The sequence below is a fragment of the Typopeltis vanoorti genome, chromosome 17 (assembly GCF_054136105.1).
Source record: "Typopeltis vanoorti isolate ZY-2024b chromosome 17, IOZ_Tvanoo_1.0, whole genome shotgun sequence".
In the NCBI taxonomy this organism is placed as follows: Eukaryota; Metazoa; Arthropoda; class Arachnida; order Uropygi; family Thelyphonidae; genus Typopeltis; species Typopeltis vanoorti.
The window spans coordinates 18,594,919-18,620,064 of record NC_143565.1 but is presented as its reverse complement, the minus strand read 5'-3'; the positions used below and the strand labels follow the sequence as shown (position 1 = coordinate 18,620,064).

Sequence of the window (25,146 nt, the reverse complement as noted above, 5' to 3'; positions counted from 1 at the left end):
AAAAATATGAATATGAATACAGCAGTGGGAGTAGATGGCATGTCAGCCTGTGTACAGTGTGAATATGAAAGAGAATTGGCATTGCTTTGATGAATGTAAGTGAATGTTAGTCTCAACTCTGACAGGGTTCCGGTGGGGGGGGGGTTGGAAAGAGGGCAAGTATTGGAAATATTGACAGAATACCACATGGGAATATGAACAGGACTGAATATGAAGCTAGATGCATGGATGTGGGTTGAAAGACAGACAGACAAACACCAGAGAGTAGTATATGGTGTAGTGGAATCTAGGAGAATAAGGGTGACTAGTGGAGTACATCAGGATTCTGTACTAGGGCCACTACTCTCTAATTTGTATATCAATGATGTAGGAAGGATTTAAGATGGGATATTCAGTTGTTTGCTGGTGATGCAAAACAGGGGAGAGCAATCGTTGATAAAGGTGATATATCCTACAGGATGATTTAAATAAATTAGCATTGTGGGCAAAGGATATTGGTTGTCAATTTAATGTTGCAAAATGTAAGGTTATGCACTTTGGGCTGAAAAGGTTGCATATGGTGCATCATATTGATGGTACTGGATTGCAGGAAATTGATGAGGCTAGGGATTTGGGGATAATGGTGGAGAGGAAATTGAAGCTGAGAGGGTATATTGCAAAAGTTGGTAAAATGGCTCAAAGGATTACTTGGATGTTGAACAATGCTAACAAGTAATGGTAGAGAAGTTATTGTCCCTTTTTATAAGGCTGTGATTCAGCCAGATCTTGACTACTGCACAGATTTGGTCATCTGGATTTCTTGGGGGACCAGTAAGTTGGCAATAGGTCTGTGGGATGCTCTATATGAGGATAGGTTGAAGGTTTGTGGGTACAAAGTTTAGGTGATAGATAGCAAAGAGGGAACATGATAGAAACTTTTAAGATATTAAAGGGGATTTATAAAATTGATGCAAAGGACATTTTTAAATATATGACAAATAGTCAGAGAACTAGGGACCATCCATGAAATTTGTGCAAGAATGTGGTTAGTAGTGGTGTGCAGACTAGATTTTTTGCATGGGGAGTGGTAAATGAGTAGAATGGATTGCCAGAATTAGTTGTGAGTACTCAGATAGCGAATGAGTTTATGTAGAAGTATGATAGGTTTTGTGTGTATCATAGTTAATATAATTATATTATAAAAATTATAATAATAATATCGCCATGGAGTCCAGATACCCTATAATAATAATATATTTGTAATGCATCAGCTCACCATCCATTTCAAAAGTATGCATTGGTATTGTAAAATTCTTAGTATCTAGAGCACACAAAATTTGTTCCTCCAAAGGATTTCTTCAAGAACTGGCAACTATCAAACAAACAGCATCAGCTACAGTCCAAGACTAATGCAGAAAATAATTAACAGTTCCCCTATATAGCATCAACGGTAAGTTCTGTGTTCTGTTTATATGAGTTCTTAATATGAGTTCTGTGCATCAAATGCACAGAACTCATATTAAGGGTGTTTATATTAAGGATGTTTCTGGTGTGGCAAAGATCGAGGAAATACTTCTTTTTTTTTTTTTATGTTGTGCCCATACACAAGAGGTTGGTTGTTAAACTTATAGTACATTAGTACCATTGTATGGGTAGTGGGTTGGGAAAAGAGGAACTTGTTTATATTTGATTTAAATGACTGTAAATTGTATTCCTTGGGAAACAGCAGGGGGGAAGACTGTTCCACAGTGCAGCAGTTGCAGGGATGAAGGAGAAGGAAAAGAAAATTGTTCTATTTGTTTCTAGATGTACTGTGAAGGGTTGTTGAGCAGCAGCTGCATGTGTTCCAACGAGCTTAGTACTGAGTGAAGGAATTATTGATGTGACATATTCATACTACCTTTAAGTACATCAATCAAATTCACAATCTATTATCCTTTTCGAAGGATAAACTTGCACCAGTGATGCCTTCTGGTGCAAGTAAGTAAAAATGGGAAATGGCTGGAATTGTTTTCAGCCATTTCCCGTTCATGTACTGTCTCCTATCTAGGAGGTTGACTACCATGATGTGACTCATTGTTAACTATCGGTGTAACAACATGTGGTGAGGACCTGTTCCATGTATTGTCATATATATTCATAGCTGTAAATCCATGTGTGTTCATGGGGCTCGTTTGCCTGTTCTGAGGGACAAAAAAACCTCTTCCTCCATATGGGACCGGCTAACTCGCCTTTAGTCAAAAGAGACCAGATGAAGTTCTTCATGTCATGGATGGGAATCGAACCCAGGTTTTTCCAACCAAATGACTTTGTCTATATTGATTGAGTATAGAAAGTCTTTCAGCCATTTAGACAGTTATTAGTGAAGATGGCAAGTTAAATCTGGAAATAGACAACAGAATAAGCAAAGCTGGTATGGTGGGCGGCCAGCTGAATAAATTTATATGGAATAAGAGAGAAATTAATCAAAACACTAAGCTAGTGGTATACAAGATGGTGTTCAAACCAGTTTAATACATGAATCTGAGAGCCAGATTAGAAATGAAACACTTGATCAGACTGGAGACCTCACATATGATAGTTGTGAGAAAGATTAGGAGAATGAACAGATGACATCAGTGGTAGTGTCATGTTAAAAATGAGGATATTAGGAAAGAACTTGACATTGTTAACATTTAAGAATAAATAAATTTCGTGTGATGATACTGCGTTCCCCCTTTTTACAGGAGTTCACAGTACCATCTAGTCCCCCCAAATTTTATCTGGGCTCCGGAACCGGCATAGGCTGACGAATCAGACCTATGGCTGGGTCAGTATTCCTGACTGTAATCCGTGTGTCCTCAGACTGGTTTGCCTGCTTGCAGGATGAAAACCACCAGATAAACTGGCGGAAAAAATCTTGCTGTCCATGCCCAAGATCGGCTAACTTGGCTATGGCTGAGGAAGATCCTTAAGTTCCTCACGTCGTTGACAGGAATCGAGGACACTCCTTCCCCAGGCATATGGTTGTGAAGCGCAAAGCCACTAGGCTAACCGCACGGACATTTAGGAATATATTAGAACTAATCTGTTTTTTTTTTGGTGTATGTTTGGTTTCCACCCATGAAAGGTATTATAAATGTTTAGTACATTTTGTATTGTGGTTTTATTATTGCCCTTTTTTTTTATCAATTTATAAAATTGATGGGGGACACAGCAGAAGAGACATTTGAAATAAGATTAATAACAAGCTTTAAGAACTGTGAAACATTGATTTTGAGATATAAAAAATATCAAATTTTATTATTATTATTATTTATGGCATCTCTGTGGAGTCTGGTGACTCATCACAGGAGACCCAAATCAACCATCATACACACAAATCCTATCATACCTCCCCTTGAATTCATTCACCATCAGGGAACTTGCAACCAATTCTGGCAATCCATTCCACTCACTTATTTCACATCACACAAAAAAATCTGGTCCCCCCCCTCTACTAACGACATTCCTTACACAACTTCATGGATGGCCCCTGGTTCTCTTTGTCATATCACCTCTGTGTCTTCTATTCACTAAACTGCAGTCTATATGTTTCATTCTCTCCCTAACATTGTGCAATCCTGATATCATTTTTGTTATCTGCCTCTGCACTTTCTCTGAGTACTTACTTAGGATAAGAAATGAAAGAGGAGATTGCTTAATAAATTTTGTGAAGAAGACTTAATAATTAGATCTTAGGTGTACACATGGAAATCTCCACAAGACAATAGTAATAGTATACTCAGAAATCAAGTTGATTACATCCTTAGTCAGTCAACATTTTACAAGTAGTGTAAACAACGAGACCTATCCTAGTGCTGACATTGATTTGGATTGTAATCCACTAGTAGCAGAACTCAAATTGAGACTAAAGAGAATCCAGAAAACCAAACAGATGAAAAAATAAATTAAAAAAAAAAAAATAAGAACTGAAGACTAATTTAAAAAAATTTAAATAATGAGAAAATAGAAAAATCTTAAATTAGAATGTAATAGAAAAACTACTTGGAACTCCAATGATGGCAAACTAGAAGTAAATGAATCATGGAAGAAACTAAGAGAAGAATTATTAAAAATAAGTACAGAAATACTGGGTTATAGTGCATCTCACAAGCAGAAGGATTGGATGACTACTAAGATCTTATCCCTTATGGACCAGTGCAGACTGCATAAAGATACTACAAAATATAAAGTGATACAGGTCATGATAAAATCTAAAATAAAGAAGCCAAAGAAAACCAGATGAAAGAAAAGTGTAATGAAATTGAGGATCTACAAAAAAAAAAACATGACTTCAATCTTCACAAAAAAAAATTAATTCTCGGAAATAATGAAAAAATAACATCCAATGATATTTAGAACTAATGAAGGGGAGATAATCCTAGAAACATCGAAAAAAAAAACAAGCTTGGATTGAATACATTAAGGCACTATTTTCTGATTATAGACAAAACTTAACAAATTCAAGGAATAGTCACCTATCTTGAAGTCTGAAGTAATAAAGATGATCAAATTATCAAGAAATGGTAAGACGTGGACCCGATGAACTACTAGCTGAAGTGATTAAACTAATCAAGGACAGTAATATTGATAAAATTGTAAAATTATTCAACAGAATTTGAGACTGCTAAACTACCCTCTGGCCGGATGAACTCAATCTTCATTGCATTGTCTAAAAAACCTAATACAAAAACTTGCGATGATTTTAAATTGATTAGACATGCGCCGGACTCTCAAAATATTCATAAAAATTATTCATAATTGAATATACCAAAAATGTGATGATCTCATTAGTAAAACTTAGTTTAGTTTCATAAGTGGCCTGGGAACAAGAGAAACACTTTTCCTCACGTATCTTAGCACAAAGATGCAGAAAACAACAAATTGACCTTTATATTTGTTCTATTGATTTCTAAAAAAAAAAATCTTTTGGCGAGGTCCAGCATCGATATATCATCGCTTCTTATGAAGAGTTTGTCCTGTTCTCTTTGACCCGGAAGTATTTGTGGTGTACTTCTTCCTTGGATTGGCTTCAAAGTTATATTATGAGGGGTTAGTGCAATTTAGCGCTCATGTAAATTTGACAATTTTTATCTGTTTTATTGTGTTTTTTCCCTTGGAAAATTAGATTTTTATAATGTATTAGAGTAGATTTTCGTGTTCTTAGAGCATGTAGTGTCTTTATAACATATTTTTTTTTCTAATATTTTAATATTAAATACTGGTGTAAAATGGCACCAAAAATGCAGAAGAAACAAAATGCTAACAAGAACAATGAATTCTAGTAGCAAGGCTTGTACGTTGGTCAGACATAACTGGTAATTAGTTTATGGAATTAACAACGCATATAAAGTATATTAATTAAAGGTAACTTTAATGAATAACTTCTATGTTTCGGCAACGTCACATTGCCATCTTCAGGAACATAAAGATATGGTATGTGCACGCAGGCACTAACACAAAGCAAATGAGGAAGAAAGAGAAACTAATATTGTTCCTAAAGTCCTAATGGTGCCCTCTTGCAGGCTAATTTGGTAGTCTTGGCAGTTGGGCTGAAGTTCTCATAATGTAAGTCTCCCAAATTTGGGGTAGTTTCATGCACCCAAATTTGTTGAGGTTAGGAACGTTTTTGAGAGCCGCTGAAGATTCTTTGAATAATCTTTCGTATTTAAACTTGCTGCGATGAATTATTTTTGTTTTCTTCCAACGAATTTTATGGTGGGTATCTAAGGCATGGTCTGCCAGCCCAGAGCGGCTGTACTGGTGAAACCGGATGTAGTCTTGGTGTTCTGAAATCCTGATATTTGTTGTTCTGCCTGTTTGGCCAAAGTAGGACAATTTGCAGCTGCAAGGGACCTGGTATACACCAGGTAGGTCTAGGGGAAGTGGTTGGTCTTTGGTAGAGCAGATAAGGGATGCCAACTTTTTATATGGTCTGTAACAGGAAGTAAGGTCATATTTTTTGAGGATATTGGTTATTTTCTCAGAGGTGCCCTGGATGTAGGGGATGGTGATAGACTTGGTGTAATCTTTATTGTGGAGGGGGGTTGTGGTTTACTGGTTTTAGTATTTTTTGGATTTTTTGGGGGTTATAGCTATTGGCTAAGAAAGTGTTGAGGATGTGGTTTAGTTCAGTAGTTAGGGTCTTGTCATCTGAGCAGATTAATTTTGCCCTGTTATATAGTGTTTTTATAACCTCATACTGTTGTGAGGGGGGGGGGGGGACTGCTGGTGAATGTATCTGCCAGTATGAGTGGGTTTTCTGTGAACAGAGAAAACCAAAGATCCATCAAGCTGGCGGGTGATTAAAGTGTCTAGGAAGAGGAGGGTGTTGTTCTCCTCTTTTTCTAAGGTGAACTGGACTCTGGGGTGTTGGTTGTTTAAGTGTGTTAGGAAGGAATGGAGTGTGTCTCAGCCATGTGGCCAAATAGCAAACACATCATCCACATAACGAAGCCAAATAGTGGGTTTTTGTGGAGCAGAGTTTAAGGCTTTCTCTTCTCTGCGCATTTATAATCGCACTAGCTTTGCGCTGTTAAGAGAACAAATTACCGCAACGCGCGTTCTCCTTGCCGACGAAAACAAAACCTTACGGGCGCTAGAGGAAGAGCTTTCGGATACACTCTGCCATGATCTATGGTCGATACTTTACGACGTCTCATGCGCATCGGCAAAAAAAGAATTTGAAAAAATACGAAGTCGGCACTTGAAAAAATACGAAAACCTGACAAAGAATTCTACCTCCTCACCACAGCTACCACTCAACACTGTAGTCAACCTCTCGTCGGCAGTTTTAAAGCCTGAAGCACTCACCGCACTTTCACGTGGTCACAATTTCGCCCTAGCTCCAAAAAGAATACCTGCCGAAGAAATCATGATCCAGATAGAATGTTGTATTCGCAACCTGCCTAACCATATCGCCAACAACGTTAGACTGGATGTAGTCGGTGTTCTCACTAAAGCCAAACCTCCAAAAACCAACTTATCCAAAAACGAATATGCAGCCCTACAAGAATTGAAAAACAACAAAAAAATAGTAATCACCAAGGCGGATAAGGGAAACGCCACTGTGGTGCTCAATCAAAAAGACTACAAAGGTAAGCTAACTGCTTTAGTACTAGACCGTACGACTTAACTCCCCATTGAATATAATCCGACCAGCTCTCAGATTAGAACTCTCCACAGACTCCTTAAGAAGGTCACTTCTTGACCTGTGGAAGTCACCAACAAACTAAAACCTTATAACTCTAGACCCCCCCCCCCCCCCGATTATATGGACTCCCAAAAATACATAAACAAAATGTGCCATTGCGTCCCATAGTGGATGGCATTGATTCCCCCACATATAAATTAGCCAAACATTTAGCCAAAACGCTCACACACTACACTGGCAACACACCATCACACATAAAAAACTCAGCCCACTTTAAAGCCAGTATAGAAAACCTTGCACTCCAACACACTGACATAATGGTCAGTTTTGACGTCTCCTCCCTATTCACTGATGTCCCACTCAAAGAAACCCTAGAGCTCATCCAAGCCAAGTTTCCTCCCGATATCTCAGCCCTATTTCAGTTCACAATGAACTCAGGCTATTTTGTTTGGCAAGGAAAGTTCTTCAAACAGATAGAGGGGACAGCCATGGGTTCACCGCTTTCCCCACCCTTGGCCAATTTCTTTATGGAGACATTTGAAGAGAAAGCCTTAAACTCTGCCCCACAAAAACCCACTATTTGGCTTCGTTATGTGGATGATGTGTTTACTATTTGGCCACATGGCTCAGACACACTCCATTCCTTCCTAACACACTTAAACAACCAACACCCCAGAGTCCAGTTCACCTTAGAAAAAGAGGAGAACAACACCCTCCCCTTCCTAGACACTTTAATCACCTGCCAGCTTGATGGGTCTTTGGTTTTCTCTGTTCACAGAAAACCCACCCATACTGGCAGATACATTCACCAGCAGTCCCCCCCCTCACAACAGTATGGGGTTATAAAAACACTATATAACAGGGCAAAATTAATCTGCTCAGATGACAAGGCTCTAACTACTGAACTAAACCACATCCTCAACACTTTCTTAGCCAATGGCTATAACCCCCAAAAAATCCAAAAAATACTAAAACCAGTAAACCACAACCCCCCTCCACAATAAAGATTACACCAAGTCTATCACCATCCCCTACATCCAGGGCACCTCTGAGAAAATAACCAATATCCTCAAAAAATATGACCTTACTTCCTGTTACAGACCATATAAAAAGTTGGCATCCCTTATCCGCTCTACCAAAGACCAACCACTTCCCCTAGACCTACCTGGTGTATACCAGGTCCCTTGCAGCTGCAAATTGTCCTACTTTGGCCAAACAGGCAGAACAACAAATATCAGGATTTCAGAACACCAAGACTACATCCAGTTTCACCAGTACAGCCGCTCTGGGCTGGCAGACCATGCCTTAGATACTCACCATAAAATTCGTTGGAAGAAAACAAAAATAATTCATCGCAGCAAGTTTAAATACGAAAGATTATTCAAAGAATCTTCAGCAGCTCTCAAAAACGTTCCTAACCTCAACAAATTTGGGTGCATGAAACTACCCCAAATTTGGGAGACTTGCATTATGAGAACTTCAGCCCAACTGCCAAGACTACCAAATTAGCCTGCAAGAGGGCACCATTAGAACTTTAGGAACAATATTAGTTTCTTGCTTTCTTCCTCATTTGCTTTGTGTTAGTGCCTGCGTGCACATACCATATCTTTATGTTCCTGAAGATGGCAATGTGACGTTGCCGAAATATAGAAGTTATTCATTAAAGTTACCTTTAATTAATATACTTTATATGCGTTGTTAATTCCGTAAACTAATTACCAGCTAAGAACAATGAAGTAGTGAAGAAGAAGGTTTTCTCTGCTAATGGCAATGTTAAAGAGAATATTGAAAATAATTTAACCTCTGAGATTGTTAGGCTAAAGCAGATTATTAGATAGATGATGAACAGATGATGAGGGCACTACAGAATTCGAGCAGTGTTTAGAGTAACAGAGGGAGAATAAGAAAGTTCAGCAGCCAAATGGAAAACAAAGCATGAAATCATGTAAGTTAATGCATAATAACCAAAATCTGATAAGTAAAGTTGATTATAGAAAGAAGAATGTTATTTGGTATGGTGACTATCATCAAGCATGCCATTAATGAGTGGGTTATAATATCAAGTTTTCCCGGTGCAAAAATTAAAAATATAATGCAAACAATTAAAAAACAGAAAAGAAAAGTAAACAAGGTCGTAATTGTAGTAGACACTAAGAACTTAACTGGTGATAAGTTCAGTATGAGAGAGGACATGAAAGTGTTGTTGGAAGTGGCAATAGTAAGAAAGTGAAAATAGTTAGTATAACCTTGATATGATAAAAATGAATTAAGAAGAAGAGCTATGATGTAAATTCTATGCATAGGCTGTGTAGAAGGAATGGATGAGAGTTTGTGGATGTGCGTTTGAGTGAAGATTGGATTTGTATAAGAGGGACAGCCTACACTTGAATGCGTTTGGCATCAGGAGTCTTGAAAAATTATTAACTGATATAAGACCTAACACAGAGAGTCAGGAAAACTGAATTCTGATGGGAGGAATCGTGAGAATCTGGGTGTAAGTGCGACAATGTTAGGAAACTGATAATGATGATGATGATGGAATGGTTATTATTATGGGAATAATAACCATTATAATAACCAGATCATAATAATAGCCAGACAAGTGTATCCGAAAGAGCTTGCAGGTAATTTATTATGTCTGTACATGAATGCTAGGAGTTTCAGAAACGAAGGATTAGAGTTTATTGTTATTTTTAGGAAAGATAGACTGGATAGGAGAGGAGGGGGATGTCTTGAATCCAGAGTACTAGTAAAAATTTTTCATATACCAGTGAGTTTGAAGCCATCGGGTGTGAGTGGAGTCTAACAAGATTAAATACACAGTGGGGTGTTGTTATAGACCTGGCAGATTGGTTGCTTGTGACAAAGAAATGCATCAACAAATAAATATGATGGGTGCAAAAAGAGTAATCATAATGGGGGACTTTATCTGAACATTCATTGGGTAGCTATGAAATTTCATTAGAAGAATGAAACTGAATTTATTGAGCTGTTGCAAGACGACTTCCTCAAGCAGCATGTGACAGAAGAAACTCAAGGTCAGAGAGTGTTAAATCTGATTATAGTGTCATGGGGATGGGTTCAGTTGATGACAGTGATCATGCAGTACTGACTTGGGAAGTGGCTAAGTTTATGAATGTTCTATTCAAAAAAGGTTACATGCTAAACTACAAAGCAGGAAATTATGATCACCTGAGTGGGCATGCTGGGTTCTGTGGCATGGTATCAGTTATTGGATGGGAAGGATATTGACAATGCTTGGAAAGTGTTTAAACAGTACTTAAATTATCCAATATCAGGATGTGTCCCTTGAGTTCGAAGAATAAATAGTGAGAGTGAAGTGGATGTGTCATCTAATTAAACAAGATATTCATAAGAAGATGATGATGGGGAAGGAATATCGTGTGCATAAGGATGATGTCGGTTATGCTAATTATAAGCAGCAGGCCAGAAGAATCACAAGTGGCGTTCAAAAAGCTTAGTCTGAGTATGAAAAGAAACTGGCTCTGCAAGGTAAAGACAACCCACAAGAACTCTATTGATACATTGCAAGTAAAAGAAATAAGGAATATGAAAGAATAACTCTTCTGGATGCAGAAGAGGTTATTCAACTAATGAGTGCCCATTTTGCTAAAAGCTATCAACCTAGTGTATGCAACATTGAGTTCACTGCTACCTCTTCACTGAAGGAAAAACTCAGGTGTATGAAGAGTGATGGGATATCAGCACAGGTGCTAAAAGTGTGTTCACTGAACTGCTTATTCCTTTGACCAGGTTGTTTGATATGAGTGTCAGAACAGGGAAGATTCTGCAGAAATGGAAAGGATGTATGGTAATTACGTTGCACAAGGGTGGTGCAAAGTTGATGTACGTAACTATTGACCAATTAATATCTCAGGAGTGGTGGTGAAGATTTTGAAAAAATTGGTTAAGACTTGCATTTAGAAATGGGTTGACGGAGAGTCTCTACTTCTCAATGAATAGCATGGGTTTACTAAAGGTGGGTCATGTTTTAGCAACTTGCTCACATTCTATAATAATGTTACCATTGAGTTACACAAAGGGATGGATACACCATGATACTTTGGATTTTTGCTAAGGCTTTTGACAGAATACAGTACGGAAGACTGTTGCATAAAGTGGAGAATATGGGATTGGATTATAAACTATTGGCATGGATAAGAAGATGGCTGACTGACTGATATATAAAAAAAAAAAAAAAAAGTAGTATATGGGGGAGTGAATCTGCAAGATTCAAGGTAATTTTTGGTGTGCCTCAAGGATCAGTCCTTAGTCCATTGTTATTCAATCTGTACATTAATGACATTGGAAAGGATTTGATATATGAGATACAGCTATTTGCTGATGATGTAAAGATAGATAAGGTGTAATTGGGAATGCTGCTGATATGCAGTACTTGTGGAATGATTTGAATAGTCTGGAATTGTGGGCATGTGAAAATGGCAGCCATTTCAATGTAATAAATGTAAATTTATGCTCTTTGGGGTGATTAGATATCCACTGTTGTATTATATTGGTGGAATTCTGCTAGAAGAAATTGATGAGGCTAGGGATCTTGGAGTTTTAGTAGACAGGATGTTGAAGTTCAAGGGCCATAGGAAAAATTGTAAATCTAGCTTAGGAATAATAGTAATGTTGAAACGAACCTTGACATGTAAAAATAAGGAAGTCATTTTGCCTCTTTACAAGGCCTTGACCTCACGTATACTGTTTCATGCAAGTCTGGTCTCCTGGCTTCCACGGTGATTCTGATACAGTGGAGAGTGCAAAGGAGAATGTCAAGAATTGTATTAGGATTGTGGAATACTGATTATGAAGACAGATTGAGAATTTGAATAACTCCAGACACTATCAAATAGATACTAATAATAAAATACATAACAGAAATTCACCTAAAAATTAACACCAAAAAAATGAAACTTATGATAATAAGCAACAACCCTTGAATAACAGCTAACTTAATTCTAGATGGAAATACAAATGAACAAGTGAACAAATTCAAATACGTAGAATCCTGGCTAAATGAAAGTTCATACTGTGAAATGGAAATAAGATCAAGAATTTAAATTGTAAGACAGTCCTTTATCTACATGAGACCCTTTTTATGCAACAACGACTTAAACATGAAATTCAAGTACAAATAATGAAGTGTTATGGTCAAGTTTACTATATGGAGTTGAAACATGGATGTTAAAGGCAAATTCAATAAAAAAAAAAAATAAAATAAATAAATAAAAACTGGAAGCCTTTGTAATGTGGACATTTAAAAGGATGCTCAAGATCCCATGGACATTAAAGGTGAAGAATGAAGAGGTACTAAAAATAGAGAATTAATCAATGTTGTGGAAAAAAAAAAAACTGCCTACTTAGGACATCTGATATAAATATAACATTCTCTAGGTAATGCTAGAAGGTAAAATCAACAGAAAGAGAAAACCTGGAAGAAGAAAAATATGGCTAGACAACATAGAAAACTTGATTAAACTGAACACAGAACTCTTAATCAGGGCCATTAAAGACAAGTTAATTTGCATAAGTGGTCACTAAACTCTGTTAAAAAATAGCACTTAAAGAAGAAGCACTCTCTTTAAGGTTAATTTACCCCTTTCAAATCCTGGTGATGAGATCTGAGCACAGTAATCCAGATGTGATCTGATCATGTCCATCCCAAACATGGGTACATGTCCTGTTTATAAAAATCCAAGTAGGGAATGAAAGCAGAAAGCTCGAAGTATTGAGGATAAGCTTGAAATAATAAAATGTTTTGGAAGAAACGAGAACATATGGATTTATTATTTTTTTTTTTTTAGCTTACAAAACAGCACCAGTTTTATGTGTTCTGTCCCTAACCCTATTTTTCCTATAAGCCTTGCAGTTATTATTACACAAAATTCTGTAATGTAATGATTTTTAGAAACATATGGCATTATAGGAGAAATTATGGTATTTCTTCAATAGTTCCCATGCACCAGGTGATATCTATCCCTTCCCATTCTTTCATCCACAGAACTGCCCTAAGCTGATTTCTAAGATTATTATAATCACCTGCCTTATTTAATTCCACATAAATTCCTTTTTCCTTGATACTTCTCCATGTTTTTTTCATTCTCTAAGTGAAGACTATGTGGTCACACTCCCAATCTGGGAACAGGGATGACATCTCAGTTACAGTCAGACCCTGTGATATTAGGACCAAATCTGAAACGCATACACTTTCAACTACATGTTTCAAACAACATTTGTCCCTCAAGAATTCCAGAAATTCCATGATCTTAATACTGCATACTGTTTCCCCAGTTTATCCTGTTGTAGTTGAAATCTTCATACTGATCACTCATTTTGCACTTGTTAAACTTAACTGCCTAAACATCTCCTCCTCTTCACCATTTGTGTTCCCTGGTTTCTAGCAACATCTCACTAAAAAGCTTGCCCATTTCACCTCCATCTCTCAAATCTCTATCTTCTTATTCTTCTTCGAGTGCCATCTCCTATTGGAGGTCAGCAAACACCGTGGTAAATTTTGAGTGCTGCTCAGTCACGCTGAACAGTCCCTCAGAGTTCATGCCAGTCCACTCTCTGTCTATCAGTGTCAAGATTTTCTTTTGTCTTCCTTGTTCTCTTCTTCCATTTATCTCCTCTTTTATAAGAGACGATTTAATGAAAAACTTACTACTTAATGAAATCTACTTTAAAAACTTACTTAATGAAAAATATAAGATACTTCAATTGATTAATTGAAGTATCTTATATTTTTCATTAAGTAGGTGACCAAGATATGCAGTTTTTCTTTTTTTTTTATTGTATCTAAAGTTCACATGATTTTCCCATTTGTTCCAGTACTTCTTGATTAAGTGTTTTTGCTGTCCATGGGATTTTTTAACATTCATCTGTATATCTGCATTTCAAAGGCTTCAAGTTTTTTATCAATGTTGTCTTCAAGGTCCAAGTTTCTGCACCATACATAGCATTTAACCATGCGTAATCTAAGCTCTAAATTTAAATTGCAGTTACACAGTGTTGATTTCAGGAGAAATTTTTTCTTGCCATTTCAATTCTAACTTATTTCCATTTCTGGATTGCGTTCTTCATTTAACCAGCATCCGAGATATTTAAATATTCTCACGCTTTCTATTTGTTTCTCATTTAAAGAAAATGCTGAATTAAGAATTGGTTTCTTGCTTATGACCATGAATTTAGTTTTGGTGATGTTTATTTTTAATCCCATTTTTTCACTCTCTTCGTTCACTAGTTCCAAACGATTTTGAATATCCTGAATATTGTCAGCCAGGAAAGCTGTAGCATCAGTGTATCGGATGTTATTGATGATTTCACCATTTACATTAATTCCTTCCTCTCTTTTTTTTAAGATATTTTGAAATATGGCTTCTTGAGTATATGTTAAAAAGGAGAAGCAACAGCACACACATCCCTGCCTTACGCCTTGTTTGATGTTAATGGAGTCTATAATAATATCATCAACTTGAACAGATGCCTTTTGGTTCCAGTATAAGTTTTCAGTGATCCTGATGTCTTTACCATCTAATCTAATTCTTTTTAATAACTCAATCATTTTGTATGTTGGACTTTGTCAAATGCTTTCTCGAAGCCGATGAAGCAAATGAATACTTCCTTGTTTTGGTCACTACATTTTTGGAATAAGATTTGAGAACAGAAAAGAGCCTCTCTCATTCCCAAACCATTTCTAAAGCCAAATTAGGTACTGCTGATGGTGTTTTCACATTTTTTGTATATTCTTTTTTGAATTATTTTCAGAAACAATTTGAGAACATGACTCATTAGACTGGTCATTACAGGTTTTTGCATTTGCTTTTTTAGGTAGCATGATGAAGGTAGACTGTAACCGGTCTTGAGGGATTATGCCTGTATCATAGATCTTATTAAATAGCTTTACTAATATAGTAATGTTGTTGCCTCTTAATAACTTTACTATTTCTTGTGGTATTCTGTCAGGGCCTCAGGGTTTATGATTTTTAGCTGAGTTCAGCACACATTCTACCTCTGATCTTAGAATGAATGGACCTTCCATCTGTTCAAAAGTATTTTCTGGGTTTTGTCTGTTATCAGTAAAGAGGTCTATATATTTCACCCATCCTTTTATTTTATCATCCTTTTTGGATATTATTTCTCCCTTTTTTTGTTTCAAAGGATGCATCGTTGTTAAATATACATGAGGTTGCTTTCAGCTTTTTTGTGTAGATTAAAACTGTGATGCTTTTCCTGTAGATTCTATTTCTTTACATATTTCATTCATCCAGATTTCTTTTGCATCTTTGATCTTGTCTTTAATAATTTTCTGAACCTCTTTATATTTTGTTGGACAATGATTTTTATATGATCTGTGTTGATCCATGAGAGAAATAATTTTGTCAGTTATCTGATCTTTCTTTATTACTTCTCTATCAGGACACAAGGTATTGGTACATTTCTCTATGAAGACAGATTTTAATTTGTCCCATAATTTATCAACCCTTATGATGTCATCATTTAATTCTTGATAATCAAACCTTTTTTTTTGTTAATGTTTCTTAAGTATAGCTTTCAGTCTACATTTTAACTCTGTCACCAGTAGATTATGATAAGAAGCAATATCTACACTAGGATAGGTTTTTGTACTCTTCATGAATTTCAAAATCGTTGATTAATTAGCAAGTAATCAATCTGGTTTCTGACTATATTTACATTATTATCCTGTGGTGATTGTCAAGTATATAGGGATGGTAGCTTAAATTGGTTCCTCTTCTTGACAGAATTGAATAAGACAGTCTCCTCTCTCTCTCATTTCTTGTTCCCAGTCCATGTTTGCCAACTATATCTTCACTTCTACCTTTCCCGACTTTAGCATTGAAATCAATCACCCATGATGATGTTAATATTGTGTTTCTTTGTATTTTTCATAGTTCTTTTAATTAATCATAAAATTCTTCAATCTCGGTATCATTCTTGTCTTGTAGGGGCATAGACTTATATAAGATGAATATCAAATCTCTATATGCTCTCAAAACCATTTGTGCTATTTCTCTCCAAATTCTGTACTCTGAGAGGACACAGTTCATCATTTACCATAAGTAATACTCCACTGCATTTGCCCTTCCTATCCTATAGGAAAAAAAGTATTTGTACGAAACTAGTCAAAATAAAAAATACATTATATTTGACATCTTTGTCTGGGTTTAATACCAGATAAAATATTTATCATGTGATATTTTGTTGGACTATAAATGATTAGTGAATTTGAAACAGACTGATAGAATCAAAGTTAGCATTAACAAAAGAAATGTAAATGAAACAAAAGGTAGTGAAAGAACACAAGAATGAAGAAATGAAAGTAAATTATATAGAAAGAAAAGGGAATAAAAGAACACAAGAATGAAGAAACAAAAATAAATATTATTATTATTAAGAGAGATCTCTAGGGAGTCAGAGACTCATTAAAGGAAGCCACGTAAATACAGTCACCAGCTAATCATACTTATTCTTGAATTCATTCACACTGGTTACACACACAACATCCAATGGCAATCCATTACAATCACACACACCACCCTATGAGAGAAAAATCTAGCCCTTACCCCCCTTTTTAGTGGCATTCATTCTCATCTTCCAAGGATGCCCTCTTGTCCTTTCCCCATCCTCCATAAAATGAAAAATTCCATCAACTGAAATCCTGTATGACCCTTTCAGAAGTTTGTAAGTCTCAGTCATATCACCCCTCTTTCTACTGTTTGCTAGTGTCTGCAAATTCTCAATCTGTCTTCTTGATCAGTATTTCACAATCCTGATATAATTCTTAACATTCTCCTTTGCACTCTCTCTCCACTATCAGAATCACCAAACAGTCCAAGTGAGGTCTTGTAAAGAGGCAAAATGACTTATTTATCTTCACACATGAAAGTCCATTTCAGCAGTGCAATTATCTTTTGAGCTGTATTTGCAATCTTTGCTACATAGCCCCTGAACTTCAACTTGCTATCTACTGACACTTCAAGATCCCTAGCCTGTTCAGTTTTTTCTAGCATAATCCCACCAATATAATATAGCATTGGATATCTAATCATGCCAAAGTGCATGACTTTGCATTTAGTGACATTGAAGTGACATCCATATTCCCATGCTTACAATTCTAGCCTATTCAAATCATTTTGCAAGTACTACATATCAGCAGCATTCCTGATTACTCTACCTATCTTTACATCATCAGTAAATAGCTGTATGTCACCTGTCAAATCCTTCCCAATATCATTAATGTACAGACTGAATAACAGTGGACCAAGGATTGGTTCCAAAGATACTGATGGTTAATAGTTGACTACTTTGGTCTTTGCACCATCCTTATGCAATGAGATTACCATACATTCTTTCCATTCCTGCAGAACCTTCCCCACATATATCCATTTTGCAGTGACCTTTTCTTGTTTCATCACTTCCCAAACAAGTACCTTATGATCACTCTCACCAACCAGTGGCAGTGTCAACACTTCATTAACAACTACATCTTGTGAGGTTATCACCAAATCCAAACCATTAAAGCCTCTAGTTGCTTCATCCACATGCTGCTTAAGATACTTTTCTCTAAGAAATTCCACAAACTCGCTCTCTTTGTTTCCATATACTATATCCTCTTTCCATTCTATATTCCTATAATTGAAGTCTCCCATCAGGATGACCTTCTTTTTACATGCCCAGTTAATTTGCCTAAACATTTCACAATCAGCATTCTCTGCATTCCCTGACCTATTACGGTATCCTATCAGATATACTGACCTGTTTATTTCAACTTCACACCACACAGATTCAAATTCTGTGCATGCACTATCAACTTTCACACTTTGGTGACACAATTTCTCTGCAATCATTAACCGCACTTCCCCCTCCCTCCTCCTCTTTTCATATTTCTATCCTACTAATTCTATTCCCGACCACATCCGCCTGAGACTACCAAGTTTCACTTATTCTAATTATTTTTCGGCATACCATCTCAATCAATGCAACAAACTCAGCTCTCTTGTTTTGAATACTTCTTACATTTGTGTATAAATATAACAATCACCGTGTGTTTAAGGCCATTCCACCAGCACCAATATTCTCTATTCTAGCTGCTATACCGCTCTTCCCTCTTTGGTCTGACCACTCCCATTTCCCTGATCCTGACTCTGATTTCCATTCCTACCTGTCTCATCCTCACCTTTATGTATTCCATCATCTTGTGCTGCTGCAACCACATCTTCAATCTTCACATCATATTCATCTTCCTCCTGCCGTATAATCTGTTGATTTGTGCTATCCTGCTTCACAGGTAGACTCTGATAATTTGTTGCATTAACTTCTTGACTATAATAAATTTAGTTTAATCCTTTATCCAAGTGTAATCAAACAAAGTTTGCGCCTGAAGTATCTTCAGGACTGAGGCAACTCTTGGTAAAGTGGACCAAGCTCTCATCGCTACTTGTCTTAGTATCTCCCATAATGCAAAGTACATCTCCTTGCGGACATGTATAATGCTATGCATTAAGGGAAGGGCCACTACCCCAGACCGGTTTCGACCTTTACTGAGGTCTCGTCAGTGGGAGCCAGACCCAGAGGTGTAGATACTAAAGTGGAAGCAATGGATAAGTCATATTTACCTATACAAGTTGCCAAAAGGTGTCTCATCTTATTATTAAATTACTCTGGTTTAGAGAAAGATGTTGGAAGTTTATTTTCACACTTGGTTAGACTATAATAAATTTAGTTTAATCCTTGATCCAAGTGTAAGCAAACAAAGTTTGCACCTGAAGTATCTTCAGGTGAGAGAAAAAAAACACCATTCTTGACTCTGTGTCTTCTCAGAAAAATAGCCTTTCTAAATGCCCAACACCAAACCCATTCAAATATAATCCATCAGCTTTATACCATTTCAACTTCCCTTCAAATTCACTCTACAGATTTAAAATTGAACCCACTTTGCCTCACACAACTCAGCCATCTTACCATTTGTTATCTCTGCTCTCCTCAATTCAATTCCATGTTGTCAAATCTGGGCAACATGCATATGACTTTCTCAATAACTCTGTTCTTCTTTTGCTGCAACAACTTAAGTTTCTTAAGTTTCTATCCACATTCTTTTTCTCCCCAATTAAATCATTTGTGCCCATGACTACCACTAATTTTTATGTCCAATATTTCCTTTTATGCAACACATCAGTTATTTGCTTCATTGTTCCATCAGGAAAGCATGTTTTGTGCACTTTGTTAGTAATCACACCTCTAATGATCGAGCCCTCGTACACTGGTATACAATTATCCTTTGACTCTTTCTTCATATTAACTTTCTCCTCCTCAGCCAAACTCTCCTTTAGCTTCATGTTGGAGGCTTAATGAATTGTATACAGCACTCAGAAAGGATTAAAACAGAATTTAATACTTCCTTTATTTCATCTCAGTCACTGAGACATATTTAGGGATTACAAAAAAACTAATGTAACATATACACAAATACCATACAATACTAAGTTCAACCACATGGGTGACTCTAAAGTCCTATCTAGGTGGAGTGCCCTCTAAGGGCAGTTGTAAGTGGTTGAGCTTAGTATTGTGTGGTATTTGTGTTTATGTTACATTATTTTTTTTGTAATCCCTGAAGATGTCTCAGTGACTGAGACGAAATATAGGAAGTATTAACTTCTGTTTTAATCCTTTCTGAGTGCTGTATACAATCCATTAAGCCTCCAACATGATGTTCTCATAGCCCTTAAGCCTCTATACACATCTCCTTTAGCTGTTTAATATTTTCTTCCAGATGTTTCATTTTGCCTTTCATTTTCACCAACTCCTGCTGAAACTCTTCTACTATGATCCCAATGTTTGCTTCCATTTCTAATCATTCTAATCTATCCAGACACTTAATGCTTTCATTCTTCTTGCCCAAACAGTTCACAAATCTTTTACATTTTTGAGTGTATACATATAGCTGTTATAGCTGAAAAGATTGTTTTCTCTGAGTTTTCGTGCTCATTTTTCATGCCTCAAACATAATCCGTATACATTAGAAATTCTTTGGACTGCTTTTTTCAGGATTAATTTAATCTTCCTTTCTTATGTAAAGCTCAGTGGCCTGTCATTGCTAAGTAACTTGACTTCTTAGAACGCTGTGCATGATAGGGTGGTTAATACTGTTTATTATGTTTATAAATTGTGTGTGTTCTTCTTGTCAGTTTATCTCTTTTGTAGGTAGAAAATCCCTACTACCTATGTATGAGACAGGCCAACTGACCTTCAGTTGAAAAGCCCTAATAAAAGGTTCTTTGTGTCTTAGATGGGATTCAAACACAGATCTTTCACATACTGACAGCTATGCAGATGTCTTCAGGATTAAATTAAGAAAAATAGACTTAGATGTTACTTACAGAGATTTTTGCATCATTCAGAATTGAAAGTTTTTTTTTTTTTTTTAACTTTTAACATTACTGACCTAAAGGATGAAGCAGATGCTTTTCATATTCCCTGCTGTCTGATGAGGAAAACTATGCGTGGGAAAAGATTTATGAGCATGTTGCTCGCCTTGAGTGGGCCTGAGTATTATTCATTGAGGTAGCAGTTTAAGATAGCTTTTGGTCTTTTATGCTTAAAGTAGTCTGTTGCATCATAATTTGATGCTAGTTGAATTAGTTTTTTAGGGTGCACAGATGCTTTTGAGAAGAACTTAGTTGCTGTAGTCTGCATGAAGGTATAGATATAGGGGACATTTGTGTCCCGGTGAAGTTGCACAATACGTACGAACCATGGTGCATTGAGGATCATTCTGAGACATTTATTTTGCACATGTTGTAGTTTGAGTATATTGGTATTAGCAGTATGGCTCCAGGCCAGAGAAGCATAGGTGAGTATAGGACGAATCATCGATTTATATAAGTAGTTTGATTCTGGTGTTCAATTTACTGTTCCTATTGATTAAAGGATAGAGCTGGGCAATGATTTTTGATGTCTTTAGACAGATGTTCTGGAGCTGAAAGTCAGTTTTTTGTCCATCAGTATGCCAAGATATTTGATCTCAGTTAACCATGGGATTTTTGTGTTAAATAGGAGGATGTCTCCAGTAGGAAGCATTGGTCTTTTGGCGAATAGCACTGCTACGCTCTTTTGAGGATTTACTTGGAGTTGCTATTTGGCACAATATTGTCCGATTAGCAGTAGATTTTCCTGCAGTTTCTTGATTGCTAGATGCAGTTTTAAAGATCTAGTCAGTATCACAGTATCATCTGCATATAGGGCTTTGATAGATGACAGTGGGTTGTGCGGGATATCACACATATATATGGAAAATAGAGTCGGTGCCAGTAGAGATCCTTGTGGCCTTCAGCCAGGATGCGCTTTTGTATTGAGAGTGCACCATTTAACTTAACTCGCATGTGCCTATCGTAGAGGTATGACCTGATCAGTTGAACCATTCCCAATGGTGTACCAAAAGATATCATTTTGTATAGCAAGCCATAATGCCAAACCTTGTTGAATGCACTGGCTATATCAAGGAAAACATCCCCAGTGCACTGACGCCAATTAAATCCTGTGGTAACATATTCCACCAATCTATATATCTGTTATGTGGTGCTATGAGATTGATGGAACCCAAACTTCTCCTCAGGAATAATGTTTAGCCTGTGCACTGATTCTTGGAGTCTAGTGAGAATAACTTTCTCAGTGATTTTGCCCAGGTTTGAGATGAGGCTAATTGGTCTGTAACTGAGGTAATCGCAGGTCTTTTCCAGGTTTTTTGATTGGGATTATATCTGCTAGCTTCCAGTGGGAAGGGAAATATTTGTAGCATAAGATGGAGTTTATTATGTTAGTCAGATGCACAATAGCTGTGCGGGGTAGTAGTTTTATCATCTTGTTGGTGATTCCATCAGGTCCAAGAGCCTTTTTGTTCTTTAACTTCTTGATTATGTCGTATACTTCTGCAGGTGATGTGGGTGCAATTTGACTAGAGTATGTGATAGAAGAATCGAGCGTAGATCTGATGTGTCGGTGGATCTTGTATATGTGATTGAAGTCAAGGTGGTCTTAAGAGGGTTTACATTGCCCCTCTAGATTTCTTGCTATTGCTTCGGCTTTATCTGTATCAGTATGGATGAGGAGATCTGTTTGGAGAGGCAGAAGAGGTTTGTATTTGTTCTTGATCTTTCTGATTAGATTCCATATGGAGTGGTCATCAGGAGAGATAGAAGTCGATTTTTCCTCCCAAAGTTGACTTCTGTGCACTGTGAGGGCATCTCTTACTTCAGAGTTGAATCTCTTCAAGATTCGTTTATCTTTGGGTGCTTGGGCGTTGTGATATCTCTTTCTTGCCCTGTTTTTCTCTCTAATCAAGTTCATGATGTCTTCTGGCAAGTGATTTGGTCTGTGGGTAGTTGTGGAAGTAGTAACTGCTGCAATGGCTGAGATAATTTGTTTAGTTAGATCCTTTACAGCTATTACAATTTCATCTGTTGATTTTATTATAGGCACAGGACCAATATATTTTGGAAGTACCTTGGATAGCTTGTCCCAGGGTATGAATGAATGTGTGTGGGGGAGGAACAAATTATTTTGGTTTCCCAGCTTTAATAGAATGGGATTGTGATCGGATGATAGATCATTGAGTGTCATTATACTGTACTGTAGTCTTACATTTTGTAGGATAGCTATGTCCAAAACATCAGCTCGACTGTATGTGTTGTGATGGGTAGGCTCGGTGGGGCCTGCCACAACCACATTGTTGGATCCCGAGTAGTTGGCTAGTATTTGTCCATTTTTATTGATAGAATGGCTGTTCCAGTCAGGATGCTTAGAGTTAAGGTCGCCGGCCATGATGACAGGCTCCCTGTTGTCGAGTACGACGTTCAGATCTGAGAACAGTAATGTTTTTTACGGAGGATTGTAAACTGCAAAGATTTTTAGATTACCTGCCGAACACTTAGGAATTTCAATGCCTGTAATCTCAAGATTAGTGGTGGATGGAATATTTGTAGAGTGATGATTGATGCGATTCTTTATGAAAATAGCAGTGCCTCCGCCTCTGCAGGATAATCTGTCTGTTCTGTACAGCTGGTATCCCTTAATTTTTGGGTTATCCGAAGGTCTCGTTCAGCAAGAGTACATCTGGCTGGTGCCGTTGGGTGAACTCTTGGAGCTCCAAGAGCTTTCTGCTTAGGCCATTTGCATTCCATGTGATGATCTGTAGAGAATCTGGATTTATTTTGTTTTTATTCATGAGTGAGCACTGAGATAATGGCTTGTGTATCCTTTAGAAATCTAGTAGTAGAACATGGTAAGGGGTTGGATCTGCTAAAATCTAATAGCATATTTGCCAGAGAAGAGGTAATGATAGCTGTCAGACTTGTATGTGGTGTTGACTGATCCAAGGATGTCTGTTTGGGATGAGCTACTTCTGCATATGTCCTTGTCTGTGGTTGCTGAGTTGTTCTTTTGAGAACCTCTAGCTTCGTCAGATGGGCTTCTAACCCTTTATGTTGATCTTTGAGAGGCTGTGAGTCGGTAATCTCTGATGCAGATCTGCTGAGGGAGGAAGAGTATGTTTCTACCTCTGATTTTCTATTTCTAGGATTATGAGTGCATCCTCTGTAGTTGGCAGTGTGAGGACCGCCACAGTTGGCACATTTAGCCAGGGTAGTTTTTGGCTTAGTGCATGTATTTGTTGGGTGGCTTTCCCCACATTTTAAACATTTAAATTCAGCCTTGCACATTTTCTGTGCATGGCCAAACTTCTGACATCTGTGGCACTGCCCTGTTGAAGCCCTTTTCCTTAATGGTTCTAGGGTGATTTTCAGTCCACAGATGGACATCAGGTTGTATATGTGTTTATAAGTTGGACTGATCTCTACTAGTACCAGTGGCATTGGAGTCTTGTCTTTTTTGGTCATTCTACTGTCCTTAATGGGTGGTAAGTCTTGTTGGTGCAGTTCCACAGCCACTTCTTCTGTGGATACATCCTCAGATATACCTCTGAACACTATCTTGAGGTTTTTTTCTGATCCTAGTGAATAGGTGTGGTACTGGATGCCTCTGGCATTCAATTCACCTGTTAGTCTTTGATAATCCATCACTGTCCTGGGTTGAATTTTGATACCATCTGCGACATTCTTCGCATGGCTATACGAGATCTGTAGATTGGACATCGTAGTCCTTAGTGACATCCATTTCTGCTTCTCGTGCAGAATAATTGGAGGTATCCTTTTTCTAGTAGAGACAGGAGAGTCCGGAACAGGATCATCTTCTTCCATTCCATCCGCTTTGGGTGGTTCAGAGGCTGCAGTTTTGCGCTTCTTGCATGTGCGGACCTCCTGGTAATCACTATGGTCTGTAAGGGGATAGTCATCAGCTGTTGTTGCTAGTTCTGAGAGTTGAGGGTCATCTGTATCAACTTCTTTTATCAGGTGAATTATGACTTTTCCTGGCCTCTTGGTGTGGAGTAGATTACCTACATGTTTAAATATTGCTAGAAGCTCTTTGAAATTAATTTCTTCGTATGGCATATCCATGGCCAGATCCAGACTCTGCTCCATGGAGCAGGACATGCCTTGTCCTTAACACAATAATAAATAGACAGTTGCTTATCAAGTATATGAAACAACAATAGCGATACTAATGGCAGTAGGCCTATCGTTTCGCCCTCGTAAATTCAGTTGACTTACCTGCATAGATGTTCTTCAATATATAAAAATAAAAACCTCTTTTAAAAATAAACCTTTTGTTTTTAGTAGAAAAAACTATTTACTACTAGTCACAACAGACATTATTCGTGTTATCACTATTTTATGGATAAGCATAAGATGATTAAAATCGAAATCCAATCATCACTGAACAAATAATCATATGGCTGAAGTTTGTTATTACCAATGTCAGATGTGTTCATCATTGTTGAACTGGTTGACTATTATGCTTGTCATTGATATCTGTTCATAAGCCAATTGTTTTAT

At 37.1% G+C, this 25,146-nt stretch overlaps 1 protein-coding gene across 4 annotated transcripts in view; it reads left to right on the top strand.

Moving 5' to 3' along the window:
- LOC150097199 (centrosomal protein of 95 kDa-like) overlaps positions 1 to 25,146 on the top strand; it is a 234,027-nt gene that overhangs the window by 57,149 nt on the left and 151,732 nt on the right. The gene's annotated exons all lie outside the window — the stretch shown is intronic.